The sequence below is a fragment of the Suricata suricatta genome, chromosome 8 (genome assembly GCF_006229205.1).
Source record: "Suricata suricatta isolate VVHF042 chromosome 8, meerkat_22Aug2017_6uvM2_HiC, whole genome shotgun sequence".
Lineage (NCBI taxonomy): Eukaryota > Metazoa > Chordata > Mammalia > Carnivora > Herpestidae > Suricata > Suricata suricatta.
Genome location: NC_043707.1, coordinates 138,969,390 through 138,976,932, shown reverse-complemented (window position 1 = coordinate 138,976,932; position 7,543 = coordinate 138,969,390). Strand labels below are relative to the sequence as shown.

At 57.4% G+C, this 7,543-nt stretch overlaps 1 long non-coding RNA gene across 2 annotated transcripts in view; it reads left to right on the top strand.

The window, feature by feature from the left end:
* LOC115297887 overlaps positions 1–6,923 on the top strand; it is an 11,438-nt gene extending 4,515 nt beyond the window's left edge. The window contains exons 2-3 of one of the 2 annotated variants that reach the window (XR_003911510.1): positions 1,995–2,159; positions 6,774–6,923. This is a non-coding gene — a long non-coding RNA (uncharacterized LOC115297887). Of the gene's footprint in view, positions 1–1,994; positions 2,160–5,078; positions 5,493–6,773 lie in introns of those variants that run through there. The other variant, XR_003911511.1, reaches the window with a different exon arrangement.
* Positions 6,924–7,543: the final 620 nt, after the last annotated feature.

Sequence of the window (7,543 nt, the reverse complement as noted above, 5' to 3'; positions counted from 1 at the left end):
CCATCACCATCACCATCACCACCACCACCATCACCACCACCACCACCATCACCATCACCACCACCACCACCACCCCACCATCACCATCACCACCATCACCATCACCATCACCACCATCACCATCATCACCACCATCACCATCACCATCATCACCATCACCACCATCACCTTCACCATCACCACCATCACCATCATCACCATCATCATCACCACCATCACCACCACCACCATCTTCACTACCATCACCATCAATGTTATTATCAACTCACTGTCATCATTAGGGTCAGAAAGGAGGCATACCCACAACTAAGATACATTTGGTTCACTTGATGCATTATTTTGGCCCAAACAAAACAAATTGATTGAATCCATCTCCATTCTGCCCCTACCAGGACCATTTTGCAGGGTGGGCTCCTGATTTTCTTAAGTGATATTGTTTCCTAGCTGGTGAAATGTCAGATGCCCTTGGGCTTATGACTCCTGACGCATAGGAGGTAACCAGCTGGCCAGTTTTGGGGATCAAGGTGTTTGTTGCGGCCCCTGATATGGGCAGTTGAGACAAACACCTCATGCTTCAGACTCCTGACTGTGGCCAGCATTGCCCACTAACCCCAGGTCAGAATGAGAAAGGGGCTGGACCCGAGGGTCACCCAGCTCTGGTCGCTTTGTTCTTCTTGTGAAAGTGACCTTAACAGTTTAATCAGCTGGTAGCACAGAGCCAGATTGTCTCCTAGTAAAACATAGTCTAAGATCGGTTTCAGGAATTTTCTTTTATCTTTGCAGTGAAGCCATAACAGCCCTAGCAGCAGCTGGGTAGGCTGAAAAGTTGATGCTTCCGAGCCGCTCATGACGGCGCAATGGCATTTCTGAGAGCAGACGCTGGTACAGGCAGCAGGAACAAGCCTCACACAGCCGCGTTTTGATGTATATTCCTCGTCACCGGTGTTCTGGCTGACATATGGGCGGTCAGGGGCTGTTCTGTGAGCAGGTCTGCATTCTGACGGGATGCTGAGAGCACTGTCCTCCAGGGTGGGTGTGGGGACTATTTCTGGGTGTGCAGGTGCAATTGGAGAAGGCAAAAGAGCCCAGTGGGCCCAGCTGGAACTAGACCATGGTGGCAGCGGGATGGGTTAGGGGCGGCTTAAAGCCTTTCCCCCAATTTTGATTGAGCCGTAGAGTCTGACTCTAAGGTGGCTATTGTTTTGGTCAGGATTAAGGTTTGGGAGGAAAAGTGGTCTTTGAAGTCGGGCAAATTCCCGTCTCAGTCTCAACCTAATCCTTTAATAATCTTTGGCCTCGGATAGATTACTTATTCCTTCGGGGCTTCACTCATGGCTACATGTGGTGCAGCGGAGCATTCTCGTATCCTTTGCTGCACACCAAACAACGGTAAAACAAAGTCATATATCCCTTGCAGTTCTGTAGGTTGACTGGGCTCAGCGCGCTGGTTTTCACTTGGCATCTTCGGCGGGCGTAATCAGAGTTGGCTGCATCTAGAGACACCCACTGGGCTCTTCCTTGATGTCTTGGGCAACTACTGGAGATGCTGCTGGGTTTGAAGATGTCTGTGTGGACAGGCAGACACCTCACCAGGAGAGGCGACAGGCTGACGTACCCTGAAAGCTGCCAGGACCGGACGTTTAGGTCAGCCCTGGAGAGCCCAAATCAAAGGGCTCCAAGAGGTGGGACTCTGAAGTGGTTGAGGAGTGGCAGACACCCGTTCTCATGAGGGCCTGGACAGGGGAGTAGGAGACAGGTGAGGCAAGGAGCAGAACCCACGTGGGGCACAGTCATGGGGGCCCCACAGAGAATGTGAGTTATGCACAAATCACAGCCCGGCTGGGTCGCTGTTTGCAGTCGCCGGGGGCACCACGGCCTGGGCTCGCAGGCGCCCAAGGACAGCCGAAGGGCCTTGGCAAAGTCATGCCAAGGTGGGCATCTCGTTGCTCCCTGTCCCCTTCAGTAAGCACCGAATGAACTTTCCTTCTGTCCAGATTTAACACCCATATCCATAAAAATGAAATGTTGCCTGAGTCCCCGGCTGAAGGGAAGGACTACGTTTGGTCCCCGTCAAGTCCAGGATGGCGGTGATGACTATAAATAGCGGGCGTTTGCGAGGAAACTGCTGAGCCCGTACAAAGAGCGCCCGCACCTTGAAGGTATGTGCTGAGTCTTATTATTCTTGGGTAATTGGGGTTATGGGCAGTTGCTCTATCTTATCGGTCAGTTTTTGTTCTGCAGCACGCGCCTCCAGGGTGAACTGGCGCCCCCTGCCCCCTTGGTAGGCAGCTCTCGGCCAATTAACCCTGCGTCTCGCCTCCACGGGGCAAGGAGAGTGTCCCCTGACTCCCTCAGCCGCCCCTTCCCCTCCTGGCCCCTGCAGCCCAGGAAGGGTGAAGGCACCAGCCAGGAGCTCGGGCAGACAAGGATTAAGGAGGTTGCCGGAAACAAAGGACCGCATACAGGCTGTAATTGGTTTCCCGAGGAGCAGATACGGAGCCGGAGCCCCGGGCGCACCGCTCACTTTTCAGGGGGAGCAGAGTTTGGAAGCCAGTTCGCCTGAACAAAATGCGCCCACAACGACCCGCAAACGTGCCCCTCAAACACGACCAAGCGGTGGGTCTAGTAGGCTTTGCTCCTCATCAGACTTCCGTCCACCCTGTGGGTTTCTGGCCTGCTTCACCCTCCTGAGTAGACACAGCTCTCGGCGGTCCCCTCGCCGGCGTCCTGTGGGGCAGCAGGGAGGGTGACCAGGACCCTGGGGAGGGAGCTGGGCCACCAGGGGCCCTCGGGCTGCACAGCAGGGGGTGGGGAGGAGAACCCGACGTTTTGTGAAAGTCGATGGGAGTTTCTATGAAAATCTGATTCATACCAAGTCCCATAAGGCATTTTCCTCCTTTTTAAATAGTTTTTGAAAATAAGAGGTTTTGCTGATTTTGACTGCCAAGTTGTGAGTAGCTGATTCGCCACTGGCTGTGCGACCTTTGGCTGGCCTGGGGCACGGGATGTGGGCTTAGACTCATGCCTAAACCGGCCAATGACCTCTTGGGGCCGCCGGTGCAGAGTCCACAGACCGGGGGGGGGGTTGGGGGGGCTTCGAGAATAGAAACGTGTCTCCCGCAGCTCTGGAGACCACAGGCCACGATCCAGGCGAGCACAGGGCTCCTTCCTCGGAGGCTCAGAGGCCCCTCTCCCCGTGTCCTCCTGTCACAGTCCCTCGGTGCCCATTTGTGCCCCTTTCTCCACTTTTCCTTTTCTTTTTTTAACATTTTTATTTATTTTTGAGAGACAGAGAGAGCAGAGAGAGCACACAGGGGAGGGGCAGAGAGAGAGGGAGACACAGAATCTGAAGCAGCTCCAGGCTCTGAGCTGTCAGCACAGAGCCCGATGCAGGGCTCGAACCCACAAACCATAAGATCATGACCTGAGCTGAAGTTGGACGCTCAATCGACTGATCCCCCAGGCGCCCCCCTCCTCTTTTCATAGAGGCATCAGTGCTGTTGGGCCTGTCACCCCACCCCCGGCGACTGCATTTTCACTTGATTATGTCTTTAAAGACCTTACCTCCAAACACCATCACATTTTTGAGCTACCAGAGGTTAGAACTTCAGTAGATGAATTTGGGGAGTCACAGTTCAGCCCCTAACACCCCCGAAGGCCCCTCAGCATCCCTCCCTGTCTGGGCCCTTGGCACGGCCCCCGCGTGTCAGGGCCACTCAGTCTGCTCCCGGCCGCCTTCCCGGCCCCGCTGCAGCTTTGCCTGCCTCCCACTGGGTTCTAGAAGGTTAGGCACCTTGTGGTAATGACCTTGGCCTGCTCGCCTTGGGGTTATTCAATATGGCAGCTTTTCTCTCCACCACCCACAGCCATAAAGGAAGACAGGTTGCTCCTCTCCCGTTTAAAGGCCTCTGAATATAGAACAGAATGGATTTTACGTAGGGGGAGGCGGCGTTCCCTCCACCTGCCCGCATGCGGCTGCGTCTGATGACAAAGCCCTTCGCGTATCAGACCCTCCTCCCAGGGACCTCAGACTGAACTTGCTTCCATCCGGAGGCGAGAGCGGAGCAGACACAATGCGCCTGAGCTGCACCTTCGTTCCCCGAGTCACTGACCCCGGCTCTGCCACCGCCCAAGGGGACACCGTTCTCAGGTCGCGGCTATGGTGCCTGTCAGCGGTCTGCTTCACTGCTTTTCTGATATTGTGAGCCTCCGTCTTCCTTGCTCAGCATCTCTTTTGTTCTGGAACCTTCTGCGGTTCCCTAGAGCCCCTTTGGACAGGCCCCAACTCCCGCCACCTTCCCATCCCCGGTCTCTGTCTCCTTGCACATTGGACCTTCGTTCTGAGCAGACCAGCTCCCCATCGCCCACACCTCCCGTCCCCGATTTCTTGCTGCTGCTCCTTCAGCCTGGCCCGAGGGGGCCCGAGCCTCGGAGACGTCATCTGGAGGGCACTGCCTCGGTTGGAGCGCACCTCGTTTCTTGACTCGCGGCAGGCGGGGAGTGAAGCCCGGTCTGACGTTTCTGAGCGGCGGCCGCGCTCGGCTCGGGTGGACGGCGGGTTTGCAGGGACGGCAGGGCCAAGGCAGAACCGCTGCTTGTGCAAACGCCCACGGCCCGACTCTGCAGCCCTCATCTCCGGGTGACTCAGCCCTTTGCCCTTTCTCTCCCGCCACCCGGGGACCGGGGGCAGGCGTCCTGCGCAGGAGCAGGAAGGGACGTCCCCTGTCCCGGTCCCCTGACCCGCTGAGTGACACCCCTGCGGTTAAGCCGTGGGCTTTGTGGAGAGCCCGGCAGCTCTCCCAAGCCCCTGTCGCTCCTGCGCACATTCTGGACTTGTTTCTGCAAATGGCAGAGAAACGTGGGAATGAAGAACGTGGGCCCGAGTTCACATCCTGCCGCTGCTGCTTCCTAGCTGTGTGGCTTTGGACAAGTGACGTAGCGTCTCTGTGCCTTACCTTCCTCAGCGGTAAAATGAGGGAGCACAGCAGCACCTCCCACAAGAGATGGTTGAAATGGTCGAGAATGAGACGCTCCAGCCCCAGAGCTTAATTATCAGCACAACTTGCTCTTTGTTCCAGGAAATTCTTGCCCAGGAGGATGCGTCTGTCAAGGCGGAACTGGCGGAACCGGTGGCGTCAGGGTCTCCCTGAAGAGCTGACCTCTTGGTTGACCCCCGTCCGTGCTGCGGTCGGAGCTGGAGGAGCTGCGGACGGGGACCCGGAGCGGGTGCCGCAGTGGTCACAGCGGGAAGCACACGGGCCAGCGAGTGCCTGTGGGGGGAGGCCGAGAGGCTCACTGCGCTCAGGGCTGCGGGTCCGAGCCAGGACCCTGTGCACCGAGGGGCGAGGGACAAGCCTCTGGGCCACGTTTCCACGGGAGACGGCAGCTGACGCCACTTTTTGGATGTTTGGCTTCGTCGTCTTCCTATTCTGTTAAACGCACACCCCTGAGTGACTGCTCTTTTCCCTGCAACAGTTTTTGTTGGAAAAACACACCTGCCTCCATTTCCCTCTTGCCGGACCCTGACGTGTGAGCCGTTGAACTTCTCCTGAAGGGTTTTCACAAGTAGGACACGCCACCCTGCCACGGGGAGGGCAGACATGTTGGCACTGACGGAAACGCCAAGCCCTCCGACCACGTGGACCTTAAGCGTCGGAGCAGTCGGTTGCCGCTCTTGCTCCCCGGGCCCAGGTCTCTGGGAGGTGACGCTGACGAGGCCACGCGGGGGGCAGAGGGGCCCTGGCGGCTCGAGGCCACTCCCAGTTGGCTCTGCCAGGAATCGGCCCGACGGAAGGACTTGCGTGTACGCCGCCGATGCCAAGTGTGCGCTAGTGACAGGGACCGAAGCTGTGACAGACGCGGACAAGGCTCCGGCGAGGGGTTCGGCCCCTCGAGCTGGCCGCCTCCTCTCAGGGGCCTCAGGGACACACGTGCGTATTTTCTCTATAATTGGTCTGCCAGTTGCCGGCTTTTCTTGGCTGGTTTTCTCCAAGACTGTAAGGACCCTGCGGGGACCTGACCCGGACCAGGACTGCCGTGGTGCTCCAGGCTCTACGTTATTTGCTGATTAAAGAAATGAATATTTTTGGGGGGCGCCTGGGGGGCTCAGTCGGTTAAGCATCTGACTTCGGCTCAGGTCATGATCTCATGGACTGTGGGTTCGAGCCCCGTGTCGGGCTCTGTGCTGACAGCTCAGAGCCTGGAGCTGCTTCAGATTCTGTACTTCCCTCTCTCTGGCCCTCCTCCACTCATTCTCTCTCTCAAAAATAAATAATCATTTAAAAAAAGAAATGAATATTTTTTTACCCACATAAGCACCCAAGGGAAACAATTTTGGTGGTTCTGTACATTATTTGACTAATTCATCTCCATTTCCTTTAAAACTCCCATATATCAGAATGTTTGCTAACCTACATCGGCGATTCTCAGCTGAGAACGACCCCACCCCCCGAAGACATGTGAAATGTCCGGAGATGTGTCTGGTGGTTATAAATGGGGGGGGGGGGCAGGAGCTCTGGCATCTGGTGAGGAGAGGCCGCCCCCCAGCAAGGTGTTATCGGCTCCCCAGTGCCAGCGATGCCGGTGAGTGGGACCTCGGGGGGACTCCCCGGTTCACTGGGGCGAGGGAGCCTCCGTGTTAGGCTCTCTGCAGAGTTTGCCATGGCCCTGGAGGGGCTTTGACACTTTGGCTCGCCGTCCACGGTCTCAGACTCAGGAGGACCCCGAAGACAGGAAAATCCGAAGAGAGCTGATTTGTCACTGTTATTTTACAGATGAACAGGTTGGGAAAGGGAGGAAGAGACAGTTGTCACCGTCAGTGAATTCATGCGTCTGGTGAGAAATCTCATTTGGGCCACCTGCGGCTTCCCCCCGAAGAGGGTGCCAGTGCAGGGCGGGGGGCATCGTTCCCAGCCGGCCCCCCACCTCCGTCCGGACAGACACCACCGTGGGGCAGCCGCGGAGCAACAGCTGGGCCAGCGCAGCCTCAGAGCCCGAGTGAGAGACGGATCTGCAAAGTCCCCGAATAGGTGGCAGGAGAGGGACTCCTGGAGTTAAGCTGCTGGTCTAGTAAGTGATCCCCGCGGGTAGGTGGGGAAATCGTCAAGTCTGGCCATACTTTCCTGTCTGTTTGGCCAAGAGTGTCAATAAAATGCAGTTTTGTGACTTTAAAAGTGTGCCGGGAGATCTGCCCGTGGCCGTGGCCCGGGGACCACGCGTGCATGACAAGGACGCACACACCCAGAGTGAAGCGGGGCCTCGTGGTCCCCAGGGAGCCCGAGTTCCAGCCGGCCGTCAACCCCTCCCTGCCCCCAGGCAGCAACGCCTGCCAGGGGAAGCCGGTGGGGACAGTTCACTGGGGTCACACACGGAGGGGCCAGCAAGGCAGCCACGGACAGCCATCCGTGCCACCCACGTCCGTCCATGGGGGCTGCTGCCACCTGCCAGCCCACCCTCCTCACGTCTGAAACTGGGGTAGTGACCCCAGAGTCTGGGCTGTCGTGGAGACCGAGGTAACGAGCGTATAAAGCCAAGGCCGTGTGCG